The sequence below is a fragment of the Myxine glutinosa genome, chromosome 2, assembly GCF_964187855.1.
Source record: "Myxine glutinosa chromosome 2, kmMyxGlut1.1, whole genome shotgun sequence".
In the NCBI taxonomy this organism is placed as follows: Eukaryota; Metazoa; Chordata; class Myxini; order Myxiniformes; family Myxinidae; genus Myxine; species Myxine glutinosa.
Window position 1 is genome coordinate 240475966 of NC_136262.1, and position 15938 is coordinate 240491903.

Sequence of the window (15938 nt, forward strand, 5' to 3'; positions counted from 1 at the left end):
CCTCAAGCCGGCGCACTTGGACGTCGACCCAACCACCACGGTTGGCCCTTTCTCCGCGGCGATGCCGCCCCCCGTCCACGGTTCCCCCCGCTCGACCACCCACAACCACACCGGACCCCCCCCCCCACGACCCTCCAAGGGTCGCTTCGCCCGGGTCATCAGGACCCCCCTTAAATTGACCCTGCCGGTGCAAGTCGATTCTGGGGGGGCGCGTGTAGCGGTTGCCGCTGAGCATACACAATCGCCTTACACCTGCCGAAGACGCAACCAGGGAGCGATCACTGTACCGGGCTCGCCCAGGCCGCCCGGGCATGCCCAGACTCGCCTTTCCCGGGCATGCCCAGACTCGCCTTTCCCGAGCTCGCCCAGGCCGCCCGGGCATGTCCAGACTCCCCTTTCCCGGGCATGCCCAGACTCGCCTTTCCCGGGCTCGCCCAGGCCGCCCGGGCATGCCCAGTCTCGCCTTTCCCGAGCAAACGCTCTGGCATGGCATGTTTGATTGTGCTTATATATATTGCTACCCGATAAACAGGCTTTTCAGAGCACCCGAGGTTTCGTTTGACCAATAAAGAGGCTCGGACGAATTCCCGTCTTTTGTCGCGTCAATCCTTTCGACTCGCGTAGGAGCACAGCTCCTCATTATTATTATTTACAAGACCAAAAGAACCAAGGAGAATGGAAAGATAAGAAAATAACGACAGAAAGAGGGACGGACCAGAAGGACACAGTGCAACACTAGCTTATACTATACAGTCTTACTTAGAAACCCAGGACAAAACAAACAAAGACAGACTCACACGAATGGGAAATGAAGGCAGGCACGAATGGCTGGAAAGGGAGGAAGGTTCAGCTCGGACCAGAGGGATGGCTGGACGGACGAGGTGGGATCACAAGGCGGGGAGGATGCGGGTCCGGTCCGTGTAAACGGCAAGGCTCGAGGTGAGCGGCCGCCGACCCTCCGCAATCTGGGTCGCACGGTGGCGTTGCTTCGCAGCAGCGGGTCGAAACTGCGCGTCGAAGCTCAACTTCTCCTCAGCCGAACTCCAACGGAACTGCGGTCCACTGAGCTCTCAGCTCCTCCTCAACTGAACTCCAACTGAACTGCGGTCCACTCAACTCTCAGCTCCTCCTCAACTGAACTGCTCAGTGCGTCCTCCTCACTCATCTCCTTAAGCAGTCCCTCCGTCGCCCTTTTTATTGCCCTCCCCGAGATCAAGCCGCGGGCTACAAGGGCACGCCTACCGGGCCGCGTTGCTCCACCTTTGATAACGATCGGCAGCCCACGCCCTTCTTCTCCGAGTTTACCTCGTGGCTAATGGAGGCTTGCGGCGAAAACCGCAACCCCAAAGCAGCAGCGGCGAATGCAGTTGGCAATAGCTGACAAAAGGGGCATTGGAAGGGAATCTACCTTATTTGAATTCGGTGCAATGGAGTGTCAATTAATGGAAGACAAAGCCTTAAACTAATACACATAATAAGGAGATAACTACTGAACAGGGAGATCTATGATTTGCTACGTGATGCGATGGAGTAACTACGAGGACGACCTTTTGACCTTTACACTACGGAGGGTGATATTTACACACAAAAAAAAAAAACACAATTCTCAAATCCACAACACTGCACCCTCCTCCTCTTAGGCACATCCCGGGCCTATTAAACTTTTACCTTTAGTGTGGCACGTAGGTGTAGTTCCCTCTACATTTAACCTGACCCTGAGTGGGACAGTTTTAACACACAAATAAGTATGTCCCTCTGCTGCATTGCACCCTGCCTAACAGATTCATGCCCACAGCTAACCGAATTTCAGAATGGTTCTCAAACTAAACGTTTAGGGTGGGGGAGCATTATTTACAATTGACGCTGGTATTTACAACACTGACCCAGGACCTGTGATTGTTCTTTTGGGGGGGGGAGACAGCCTGCCCTACATCGACGCACCAGCACCAATATCAAAGCACCATAATGCACCAAAACGCACCGGAGTGCACAGTCACCACAGTTCATAATAAACAACAAACCCCTGGTGCTGGTCTTCCTCTTCGGCTCCCTCTGCTGGCCATTATTCTTCCAGATGTTGTCTTTCTTCATGTTCTTCTTGCTGGCAGCCTATTTGCAATAATAAAAACAAGCACAGAACGTGTCCATTGTGTTTTATTTATGGCCCACAGGGCCGACTAGGGGTGGTTCACCTGTATGGCATAGGTGCCATGTTATCAAGGTCCGCCAGCAAGATCTCGGACCATCATGGCCGGTTCCAGCAGAGGGGCCATGCCCCAACCCGTGGGGTCCATGAGTGGTGCTCAGCCACAGACATGTGGTCCATTAGTGGTGCATCGATGCAAGCAGCTGGTTGCGGGGGTTCTGGCACACAATGGTGGACTCCCGCACCCGCACGCTCCCCTCGGTGCCCAGAGAGCACAGTCCTCGGGTGGGAGACAGGGGAACAGAAGACAGGTGAGCAATGGGTCAGGGCGCAAGGGTACACATCAAACAAGGTAATGCCGGACGAGGTGCGCACGGAGAGTGAAGTGAGAAAGCTCGTCCCTACCATACGCCCCCCACATGCGACCTACACTACCCCCCCTTGCCCCTCCCCATATTTACAAAAACCTACACATTTACAAATTCGTCACTACCGTCACGTCTTCCCCATATTTCCCCTATACCAAATTCGTCATCACAATCCCATTGTCTAAATTTGCCATCACCAATTCATCATCAATCCTCATAAGGAGGGAGAGATGGAACATCAGCACAATGTCACACCCACGTCATGATGCGTCTCACATTCCAAACATTTGCACAGAAAAATAACAAAACATGGCATGGCGTGGAGTTACGTCATCGCCTCAGGTGAGTGGATGTAGATGGTGCGAGGAGATTCTTAATCCAAACTATCCTCTAAATGACTTTAATACACTTTACACTACCCGGGGTCTTTCCCTGCCAAACCATTGGCCGTCTTACTCTATGCGGTTTTAAGAACCAAATTCCCATTGACCAAACTGTGGTGATTCCTCAATTTGGGGTCTCACTCCCCCGATTCAACTCCCTGTGCCTTTGCACAATTTCAGGACTGGGTCGTGTGGCTCTCCCAGCAGGTCTACCCACCTGCACACCTCCACCACTGCAGTTGCCTCCGAGCTTACCTGCTCCTTAACCTAACCTATCTAACTGGGGAAGGCCCTCCTTGGCGCTTACCCCACTCGGTGCCCTCTCTGGCACTGGGCTACCCAGGTCCGTCCTCCGGATACTCGGGCCCCATCCACAACAACTCTACCGGCTCCCAGAGCCCACCTGTGGCCTCACCTGGCCGACATCCTCACAGTGGTGGAGTGCCCATTCAACTACACATACTAACAGACCACACGCCCAGCCATTTCCACGTCACTAATGCACCCATCCAAACACCATTCTTCCACCACGCACCACAGATACCAATATCCAACCACAATTTACCTGTACCCCCTCTACCTAACGCTTAAACTACCCTCCCCGGGTATTCGTGGTAGGGGTCCACTTTTCCCCCATTCACACCTTCGCACCACCCACTCCACTCCACAGTTTCCACCATACTCCATCCACACCATCCATTCCATACTCCATATATTCCATACTCCATGTATTCCACACAACCATTCTCCATACACCTGTTCAGTTGCACACCTGGTCAATCACACCTGGTGCCTCCTGCACCCTCCTTCCTCCAGGACCATTTGCTCAACACAGCACTCAATCACCATTACTCACTCATACACGGCTCCATACACTTTTGATCCTCAAACACTCGGCATCATCTGATCTAACTACTCCCCTCTGAAACTCGCGCTTCCCAGTCGCCCCTTACATTATTGCGCTCCCCCGTCATTATCATTCGTTTTACCCTCTATATGTCCCCACTACCTGTCCAATGTCGCTACTTAAACTTACCGTTACCTTTGGTCAATCTCTAGATCCCTACACACTTTATCCTAACCCTCCCGGGCTAGTTTTCACTGCCAAACCCCATAAACCTATAGCTCCTTTGCCCCCTATTATGTGAGAGATGGCCAAGTTGCCATCCCACCACATCGGGCATGTCTCACTATCACCCCCCCCAGTCCTCTGACACTACGAGCCCCCGTCGCAATGAGGTACTGGGTCCTGCCTCGGCATCTAGAGCCGAGGCGATCCACGAGGGCGCCTGCTCGCCGGCATAAGGTCTTATACGGTCGGCATGGACGATCCGAGGGAGGGCCCGTGGCCCCATTTTGATTTTTACGACCACGTCACAGATTTGCGACAGGACGACTCCCGGGCCTTGCCAGGGGGAGGTGAGTTTGGGGCACCTACCCTTCTGCCTCCGGGGATTAAAGAACCAAATCTTCATCCCGGGAGCGTACTGGCTCCGGTGGTCGTACCTGCGCTTCATCTTGGCCCCCACCAGATGGAGCTGGCGGCGGGCGAAGGCATGGACCCTCTCCATGCCTTCCTCCAGGTGACGTGCGTAACCCTCCCTCGGCGGGATATCTGTGGTGTCTGGCACGGGACCGCATAGCAAGTCGGCGGGAGCCCGCAACTCCCGCCCATACATAAGCAACGCTGGACTGCATGCGGTGGCTCCGTGCTGGCTAGTTCGGTAGGCCATTAACAAGTACGGGAGATATTCGTCCCAGTCATCCTGACGGGTGGTGGTGAACAATGCCAGTTGTTGTATCAATGTTCTGTTGAATCTTTCCACCATCCCATCAGATTGTGGCCACAAGGGCGTGGTCCGTGTTTTCCGAATTGACAGGAGCCTGCACACATCTTTTAGTAATTGGCTTTCAAAATTTCGACCCTGATCGGTGTGCAGCTCCTGTGGAATCCCGTGCCGACATACAAATCCTTCCACGAAGGCCTGCACTACAACCCCGGCTTCTTGGTTGGGGAGGGCGTAGGCCTCCGGCCACTTGGTGAAATAGTCCATTACAACGAGGATGTACTTATTACCTTGGCGGGTATGGGGTAGTGGTCCTAGGATGTCCATAGCCACCCGCTCAAGGGGGGCCCCCACCTGGTGTAATTGAAGGGGGGCCCTCATCCTCCATGCTGGCCCCTTTTTGGCAGAACAGGCGTCGCATCTCCGACACCAGTCCTGTATGTCACGCCCCATATTCACCCAATAGAACCTCCGGCGGACCCGAGATGTTGTCTTTGTCCTGCCCAAATGGCCGCCGGAGCGGGTACCATGCACCTGTTGTAATATGATGTTCTTAAATTTGTCAGGGACTATCACCAGCCAGGAAGTTCTCTCAGAGGGAACCTCCACCCACTTGCGATACAAGATGTTGTCTTTCAATTCCAGGGTCTGCCACTGAGCCCAATACGCCTTTGTTTGCGCCCCGAGGGGGGTGACCTCTTCCCCCTTTGGTCTTTGCCCCAATTTGACCCATTTGAACACCGGCCCCAGGACGGGATCCTCCTGCTGGGCCGTGCTCCACGCCAAATGTCCAAATTCTTCATCCGCGGTTAGTGGCAAAATTGGCCCTCTCACCCGGGTTGCCCGGACGACGAGAATCGGGGCAGAATTGCCCAATTGCTCCCTCTCCTCGTGTCTCGCACAAAATTTGCAGTTTTCCCCCAGACAAGGACGCTGAGAGAGTGTGTCTGCATTACCATGGGCCTTCCCGGCCCTATGGGTCACATTAAAATCGTACTGCTGCAACTTTTCCAACCACCTTGCAATTTGGCCCTCCGGTTCCTTGAACCGAAGGAGCCATTGCAAAGAGGAATGGTCAGTTCGAACCGAAAATTTCCGCCCGTACAGGTACGGGTGGAAATGGTACATGGCAGCCAGCATAGCCAATAATTCCTTGCGGGTTACGCAATAATTTCGCTCGGGCCTACTTAAGGCCCGACTATAATAACCAATCACTCTCTCCACGCCCTCCTGTGTCTGAGACAAAACTGCGCCCAATCCTTCCTGGCTTGCATCCGTGTCCAGGCTAAATGTCCCGTCGCTAGTGGGGTAAGCAAGAAGGGGTGCGGATGTCAAACACCCCTTCAATTTTAGGAAGGCCTCTTGGCACTCCCTTGTCCAATTAAATCACGTCCCCTTCTCCGTAAGCCGGTGGAGGGGACGGGCCAACTCCGCAAATTTCGCCACAAAGCGTCAGTAGTAGGAGCAGAGTCCCAAAAATCCCCGCACCTCCTTGATGGTACGTGGTGCGGGCCACTCCTCTACCGCTGTAATTTTGCCTGGGTCCGTTTTTACCCCCTCGCGACCGATAACGTGACCTAGATAGGCCACCTCTCTTGCAAACAAGGTGCACTTACTCGGGTTCAGCTTCAACCCTGCCTATCTGAGGCACCCGAACACCTGGTCCAAATTAGCTAACGCCTGGGGGAAGGTGTCGGCATGTACTAGGGCGTCATCCAGGTATACCAGGCATGATTGCCAGGGCATGCCGCCTAGTACATATTCCATTAATCGCTCAAAGGTGGCGGGGGCGTTACACAAACTAAACGGCATCACAGTGAACTGATACAGCCCCTTACCTGTGGAAAATGCCGTTTTCTCCTTCCCTGTCCGATCGATCTCCACCTGCCAATACCCACCCTTGAGGTCCAAAGTTGTGAACCAATTTGAGCCCGCAACGGCATCGAGGGTGTCATCAATTCTTGGCAGGGGATATGAGTCCTTGAGTGTCACGTTGTTTAGCTGGCAATAGTCCACGCAGAACCGCGTGGTCCCATCTTTCTTTTTAACCAGCACAACAGGTGACATCCAGGGACTTCCCGAGGGCTCGATGACGCCTGCATTGAGCATCTTTTCAACCTGCTCGTCAGCTTCCGCCCTCTTGCTCCAAGGGAGCCGTCGGGCGACCTGACGAATAGGCCAGGCCTCACCCGTGTGGATCTGATGTTTCACCAGGCCCGTACGTCCAATATCCTCGGTGGACAAGGAGAAGAGATCCAAATGGGATCCAACCAGTTTGTGTAAGGCCTCCCTCTGGGTACCTCCCAACTCTACGCTACTTCGATTTACCATCTCGCAAATGGGATCGGGCCAATTCCTAATATTTATTGAAGGCTCCCCCTGGGGCCGGCTCGGCTGGACGTTATCGCCCCTCACTGACGCGACTTCGCTAACTGGGGTGCAGCCAGCTACCTTCGTGCCCCTCACTATAGTGCGTGGTTCTGTACGAATATTAATTACTCGGACGGCCACTACCGGCCCGTCCGTTTTTACAAGGGTGCGGCCCACGATTAAACCAGGTATGGATCGCGCTGCCACCGGTTCGACCAGGCCGCAGGACTCCTGCCATGTTGGGCGAGCTGACCATCGGGCCGGCACTATGGCCTCGGCCCCCGGAGGGATGGTCACGCCTCAGGAGCCTCCAGCTCCACCCTCTCTGCCGTGCTCACCCCCTCCAATGGTAGCTCTTCCACTCCCACTTGCAGGATCCCCCGGCTCAAGTCGATTCTACAACCGCTGGCAGTCAACAAATCCAACCCTATTAAGCATGGGTCGCACACCTCCGCCACCCAAACCTCGATCTCTCTCTTTACCGATCCCAACTTGAGGGTTACAAAACCACGCCCTATGATCGGAGCCGTTGCCCCGGTAGCCAACTGCAAACTATGATTTTCCAGACACTGGATTTTACCCCAGCCGTCTGCACTCGAATTAAGGATCACGGGGCTGATGATCGTGGCGCTGGCCCCCGTGTCCACAACGGCGTCTACCCCCACGCCGGCAATTTTGCATCGAATTGTGAGGCTACCTGTTCCAATTTGGCCACAATGAATGACCTGTCGCGTCAATGAGGGCTCCTCTCCATCCCCTACTGCCGAACACCGCCCGGCATGCCCGGCACGTTCTAGTTTCCCGGGCCCTGGCGGGGGGTGTCTGAGGTCGGCTAGGCCGATCGATACTGGGCGGAGTTGAGGGCATTGGTTGGCGGGGACCGTCCCGGCGCGGAGCTCGACACTCCCACGCACGGTGACCCAGCCGAGCACAATTATAGCACCTCACCTGGTAAGGTGCTTGCCTCCGGTATTCCAAATTGCCCCCCCTGAAAGTCCGAATTGGTGTACTCTGCCGTGGACTACCGGGTGCCACCGCTGAAGCCACCTGCCATGGTCCAGGTCCCGCCAGGCGCCGATCCACCAGCCTCCGGACCATGCTCTCCAGGTCAGGGCCCCCTTTGGGGGCGGGCCCCCTAGGGGGGCTGCCCCCCATCACGGGCCCTACCTGACGCACCGCCACTGCGTGGCGCTCGCCTCCCCGGGCCAGGGGCCTCGCTGCTTCCCAACGGGCTGCAGCGTCGGCCGCTTGACTCATGGTCTGCGGGCGCCACATGGCGAGCTGTTGTCGGAGCTCCAGATCCGGAAGAGCCTGGATAAAGTGATCCAGCGCCAGGCTTTCCTGGGAACTCGCTGCCATGTCTGCGTGTGCTATTCCCACTGCGCGGCGAATGTCATGGGCAAGTTCTCCGATGGTCTCCTGGGGCTTGCGTTTTCGCTGAGCAAGCTGAGCTTTAACAAGCTCGCTTTGCTGTTCAATACCGAATCTGTTAATTAAGGCCGCACGGAGAGCTGACAGGGTGAGAGCACCCGGTGGTAAAGCTGTCAGCACCTCCGCCGCCGCACCGCGCAGTGCTCCCACAAGGTGTACTCCACCTTCGTCCGGATTCCAACCGTTGCCTTTACACACGTATTCAAACTGCGCCAGGTACGCCCTCAGATCACTCTTGCCGTCATACGGCGTGAGTGGGACCTTGTGGGCGCCCGAAGGCCGGGCCCCGTGCGTCACTCCTTGCGGGATCAGCGCGGGACCAAACCTTTCGGGCTCCCACAGTACGCTGTTCCCGGGGGCTCCCGTGCATCCCCCGTCCCTCCCAACACTACCCCTCTTGGTGTCGATGCCTGGGTCGCCCTTCCGCAACCCGCTACCCACTCCATACCCGCACACCCTTGCTCACCAATACCCCTCTCACTCCCCGTAGTCGGACCTCCTTGCACACCTCCTCTATCCATACACTCCGGACCAGTCATACACCTCACCATTGGTCCCTCACGAACACCCGGGTCTACACCAACACCCAAGCCGAATGAATCTCCCTTCACACCATATACATTTCCGAGTATATCGCCACTCACCTCGACACCTCGTCTCCGCACCTCCTCCGCCACCTGCAAACTCTTTATTTGGTTAGTGAGCACATATCAGGATTTGAGGACAGACCTTGCACATATTCCATGACTTCCTCCTTTATCTCCCTCTTAGTTTCCCACCGTCTCTTCTTAATTTCACTCACCCCCTCTTCCACATCCTCTAACTTTTTCTTCACCTCTTCCATTTCCCGATGCGCCCCCTCAATTTCTTCCTCTGAGGCCACCTTAACCGTTTCTATGTGCGTCCTCACCTCCTAGTCAGGTTCACTATGTCAATAAATTATATTTCGTTCAAAATCATGGTAGATTAGCAAATCTATACATTTTTGGAAAGGGTATAGCATAAGGAAACTAAAAATCAATGTTTACATTTGGAGAGATACCTGTATGGCGGCCATTTTGGATTTTCAAAATGGCCACTGTAAAATACATATTTTGTTCTATTTCTGCCTCTAATTACCCTAAAAACTTTTTAAAATATACTAAACCTATATTTTCAGGGACAAGGAATCCAATGAAAGTATCAAATTTGTGCTATGGGGAATGGTAAGACACGAATCAAAGGTTTTGAATTCATAAATAGTCTTTATATTCGCGATAAGTTGCATAATCAAATACATGTTATCATTTTGTACAGGCAGTTAATAACATAAAAATGTGTCACAATAATTCATATCACCAAACATACACAGGCAGTCAGCAAAATCATATATACACATGCAGTCAGTATAACTTCACATCTACACAGGCAGTCAATGACAAAATATACACAGGCAGTCAATGGCATCAAACATACACGATTACAGAATATGCCATTTAGAGTTCGTCATCACTGTCCTGTGTGTCGTATCCGACAATATAGTCCGCATCGTTTTCACAGTCCGTTCCGCACAAGCAAAGGTCGGTCAAATTGATTGGCAAATCGAATTGGTCGAATGGTCGATCGAATCGAATTCGATGAATCGAATCGAATCGAATCGATCGAATGGTCGATCGAAGCGATTGGTCGAATGGTCGAATGGTCGAATTGGTCAAATGGAATTGGTCGAATTGGTCGAATCGAATTGGTCGGAATTGGCAAATGTAAACATTGATTTTCAGATTTTCCATGTAATAACGTTTCCAAAAATGTATAGGTTTGCTAATCTGCCATGATTTTGAACGAAAAAACATAGTGAACCTGACTATCCCGTTCTTTCGTCTCCATTGCTTCCGTCACCTCGTCCAACCTCTTTGTCAACCCCTCATGTACCATCTGACATTCCTTCTTCGTCGCTATCAGTTCCTTTTTTATGTCTTTCTGCGTCGCCTTTAACCCCCCGATTATCGCAGTGTTCTTCTCCACTTGATCCACTAACTCCTTTTGTCCCACCGTTAGCTGCTCTACTCCCCTCGTCAGATCTTCTATGCCCCCCTGTAACCTAGCCGTACTATTTCTCACCTCTTTCTCCATACGCTCCTCACCTCGCTTTACCTCCTCGCGTACCCCCGAGACCTCCTCGCTCACACCTCGTCTGATCTCCTCCCCCATTTCTCCCATCTCTTTGGTAGATGCTGCCCCCCTCTGTTCCAAATCATTCCTCTGGGCATCGAATTTGGTTTCTAAACCGATTTTCACCTCCTCTATCTGCTCTCCCATTGGTTTAATTTCCCGGGCGGTTTGCTCCCCTATTTCCCTCAATTTGCCTTCCATCTTGTCTTCTAGCCCCGTTAACCCATTCTTCACCCCTTTTATCCCGTTGTCTAACCCCTCAAATTTATTGTCTAACCCCTCAAATTTATTGTCGAAACCCTCAAATTTATTTCCCATATTACTTAACCCGTCTCTCAATTGCTCACTGGTACCCCTCGCTTCGTCCCTCATTCTGCTTTCCATCCCTTCCATTTCTGCCCTTGATTTGTCCCCCTGCATGTTCAGGGACGCCTGCGTTTGTGCCATAAATTGATCCATAAGGGCCTGCATTTGGACCATCCCCATTGGTGCAGCGGGCGCGGCTACCGCGCGCTCTTGCGAGGCGCTATTTTGTGCACCCGCCACATCATGCGAGGCGCCGCCATCTCGTGTGCCTGAGACCTCCGCTACCACATCACCATTGCTCTCCTCTTCCATCATTACTCCCACCTCCTCCCTGTGGTCCTGGGTTACCCCTAACCCCTCTTCTAATTCCCCCACCGGCATCCTGTCGCCTTGACCATCCATGGCACGATTTTTTAATTTAGGATGTTAAAAATAAAATCTCGGGCCACTCGTAATTTTGAGCGCGCTAAGCACGCTTCAGGTCCGAATCCGACACTCCTGACACCAATTGTTACGGAACCCAACGTCGGCCTCTGTTCCCCTTATCGAGGGGGGATTAATCCCCTCGTCTATGACTGACCGACGTGGTCCCTGACGCTGCACAGCTACCCCCGAAGAGGCAGGTGCACAACCTCGTTCGTACCGCGGACAGATGTTAATTGCCTAGCGGTTTTAGCAACCGCGGCACGAACTATTAACAAGAGACTAGACCCGATTCCTAAACGTTGGCCAAATCGTGCCACAGTTGTCCAATGAGGGAAATCACAAAGACGACGGATGTAAGGGAAAGAAAGGCAAGGTAGGAAGGACAAATCTAATTTATTATTGTAGCGGTTGCCGCTGAGCATACACAAACGCCTTACACCTGCCGAAGACGCAACCAGGGAGCGATCACTGTACCGGGCTCGCCCAGGCCGCCCGGGCATGCCCAGACTCGCCTTTCCCGGGCATGCCCAGACTCGCCTTTCCCGAGCTCGCCCAGGCCGCCCGGGCATGCCCAGTCTCGCCTTTCCCGGGCAAACGCTCCGACATGACGTGTTTGATTGTGCTTATATATATTGCTACCCGATAAATGGGCTTTTCAGAGTACCCGAGTTTTCGTTTGACCAATAAAGAAGCTCGGACGAATTCCCGTCTTTTGTCGCATCAATCCTTTCGACTCGCGTAGGAGCACAGCTCCTCACTGGTGACCCCCGACATGGACACGGCAGTTACCCTTAAACTGCCTACCTTCTGGGAGACTTACGCGGCGGTTTGGTTCGCCCAGGCAGACTCCCAGTTTGCCCTGCGAGGCATTACCGCAGACGACACCCGCTTCCACCATGTGGTAGCGGCACTCGGCTCCGCCACCGCGGCCCGCGCCCTGAGCCTCCTCCAGCACCCGCCAGCCGCTGACAAATATGGCGCGATCAAGACGCTTCTCCTCGACGCATTCGCCCTCTCACCGGCAGGATGCGCACGACGCCTGCTCGACCTGCCCGAGCTCGGCGACACGCGCCCGTCCGAGCGGATGGACTACATGCTCTCGCTGCTCGGTGAGCACTCCTCGGATTTTCTTTTCCGGGAGCTGTTCCTCCGCCAGCTGCCTAGCCAGGTACGCTTCGCCCTGGCAAGCATGCAAATCACGGATCCCCGCGCCCTCGCCAGGGAAGCCGACAAGATCTCCTCGGCAGGCCAGCACATCGGGGCGGCTAACTGGAGCCCGCCGCCGTCCGAGGCGACGCCCATGGCGCCCGAGCGCCCGGTGCGGTTGTAGGCCGACCGGCCAGTGCGACTGGCGACCGCCACGCCGCGCCGACCGATTCCAACACGACGGCCGGGGCCTTCACCTGACCAGGCATGGTGTTATTACCACGCTAGGTTCGGGCAAAAGGCTCGGACATGCCAACCCCCGTGCACTTTCGGCAAGTCGGGAAACGGCCAAGCCGGCATTCATTACCAGCCATGAGCGCCGGCCACTCGGGCAACTTGCTTTTCATCAAGGACAAAGCGTCCGGGCGGCGTTTTCTTTGTGACACCGGCGCCCAACTGAGCGTCATACCCGCCTCCGAGCAGGACAGGCAGACCGCCGTTTGCGGCCCCTCCTTGGTCGCTGCCAACGGATCGGCCATCCACACCTTCGGCCCACGCAACGTCACCCTCTGCTTCGGCAGCCAGCGCTTTAATTGGACATTTGTGACGGCAAGCGTGCCCATGGCTTTGCTAGGCGCCGACTTCCTCTGCGCGCACGGGCTGCTAGTCGACGTAAAACAGCGTCGCCTCGTCAACGCCGAGACTTTCAGCTCCCTGGCATGCACAATGAGCAGCTCCGCGCCGACCGAACTATCATGCGCCCTCCCGGCGGCGAACGAGTGCGCTCGCCTGCTCGCAGAGTTCCCGGCCCTCACGCGGCCGACGTTTTCGGCTGTCGCAGTGAGACATGGTATAGAGCACCACATACCAACTACGGGCCCGCCGGTCTATGCCAGAGCCCACCGCCTCGACCCGGCCAAGCTCGCCGTGGCAAAGGCCGAGTTCGACGCATTGGAGCACCTCGGCATCGTGCGGCGCTCCGATAGCGCGTGGGCCTCGCCGCTGCACATCGTGCCGAAGCCGGGGGGCGGCTGGCGCCAATGTGGCGACTACCGCCACCTCAACGACGTTACCACCCCCGACAGGTATCCTGTCCCGCATATCCAGGACTTTTCCGCCCGTTTGGCGGGGCGGGTCATTTTCTCGAAAATTGACTTCATACGGGGATACCACCAGGTACCTGTCAGGCCGGCCGACGTCCCAAAAACGGCCGTCATCACACCGTTTGGCCTGTTCGAATTCCTGAGGATGCCGTTTGGCCTCAAGAACGTGGCCCAGGCGTTCCAGCGCTTGATGGACGGCGTGCTGCGCGACCTGCCGTTCCTCTTCGTCTACCTGGACGACATCCTCGTCACCAGCACGTCCCGGGCCGAGCACCTCCTCCACCTCCGAACACTGTTCGGACGCCTCAGCGAGCATGGCTTACTCGTCAACCCGGCCAAATGCCACTTCGGCACGACGGCCGTTGACTTTTTGGGCCACCACATCACCAAGAACGGGGCCGTGCCGCTGCAAATCAAGGTCGAGGCCATCACCAAGTTCCCGCGTCCCCGCTCCATCAAGGCCCTGCAGGAGTTCCTCGGCATGATGAATTTTTACCACCATTTCGTGCCCCGCGCTGCTCAGGTCATGCGGCCCCTTTACGAAGCCCTCCGGGGCAAACCGGCCAAGCATGCCGTCGTCTGGTCCGCAGACATGGACGCGGCATTCACAGGCGCAAAGCTGGCCCTCGCCAACGCAACGCTGCTTGCTCACCCGGTGCTCAACGCTCCCATCGCCCTCACTACGGACGCCTCCGACTACGCGGTGGGCGCCGTACATGAACAATGGGTGAACGGGGTTTTCCAGCCACTCGCTTTTTTTAGCTGGCAACTCCGGCCGAACAAGCTAAAATATAGCACATTTGACCGCGAGCTCCTCGGTCTATACCTGGCCGTTCGCCATTTCCGCCACCTCCTGGAGGGCCGCCCGTTCATGGCTTTCATCGACCACAAGCCGTTGGTTTACGCGATGGCCAAAGTCAGGGAGCCGTGGTCGGCCCGCCAGCAGCGCCACCTCTCCGCCGTGTTGGAGTTTACCACGGACATCCGGCACGTCGCCGGAAAAGACAACGCCGTGGCCGACTGTCTTTCTCGGGCCAGCGCGAACGCGGTCCACCTCGGTGTGGACTTTGCGCTTATGGCGGCCGACCAGACCGCCGACACCACGGTGCAAGCCCTCCGGGCAGCGGACATGGGCCTCCGCCTGGCCGACGTCCCCTTCGCGGACACTGTCCTGCTCTGCGACGTCTCCCAAGGCCAGCCTCGCCCCGTCGTGCCCGTTACCTGGCAGCGCCGCATTTTCGCCTCCCTCCACGGCCTATCTCACCCGGGCCGAAAAGCTTCCCAGAAGCTGGTGTCGGCGCGTTTCGTCTGGCACGGACTTCGACGGGACGTCCGTGACTGGGCCAACGCCTGCACGGCCTGCCAGCGGGCCAAGGTCCACCGCCACACCCAGGCCCCGCTGGCACCTTTCACCGTGCCTGAACGGCGTTTCGACCACGTCAACGTGGACCTGGTGGGCCCCCTTACCCCATCACGAGGTTTCACACACCTGCTCACCATGGTGGACAGGACCACCAGGTGGCCGGAGGCCGTTCCCCTCGCTTCCACCACCACCGCCGACGTGGCGCAGGCTTTCATCGCCACCTGGGTCGCCCGTTTCGGCGCACCGGCAGACATCTCTTCGGACCGCGGTCCGCAGTTCACCTCCGAGCTTTGGGGCGCGGTTGCCCGTAACCTGGGGGTCAAGCTCCACCGTACCACGGCCTACCACCCCCAAGCCAATAGGTTGTGCGAGCGTTTTCACCGCTCCATGAAGGCCGCGCTCATGGCCGGCCTTCAGGACGGCGGTTGGGCCGACCGGCTGCCATGGGTCCTTTTGGGCCTCCGCACGGCCCCCAAGGAGGACCTCCAGGCATCCACCACTGAGCTCGTCTACGGCCAGCCGCTCTGCGTCCCGGGCGAGTTCGTGCCCGACGCTACCAGTCCCTGGTCCGCGGCTCGCCAGCGCTCGGACCTCCAGGAGGCCGCCCGACGGTTTACCCCCATGCCAACGTCCCGCCACGGTGGCCCCCAGTCCTACGTCCCCCCAGCGCTCCGCACAGCGGAGTACGTTTTTGTGCGTCATGACGCACACCGGGGGCCACTCTGGCCGCCGTACGATGAGCCCTTCCGGGTCCTGCGACCGGACGACAGGTCTTTCGTCGTCGACGTCGGCGGCAGGTCAGACCGGATTTCGGTGGACCGCCTCAAGCCGGCGCACTTGGACGTCGACCAACCACCACGGTTGCCCCTTCCTCTGCGGCGATGCCGCCCCCCGTCTACGGTTCCCCCCGCTCGACCACCCACAACCACACCGGACCCCCCTCCCCCCCCCCCCACGA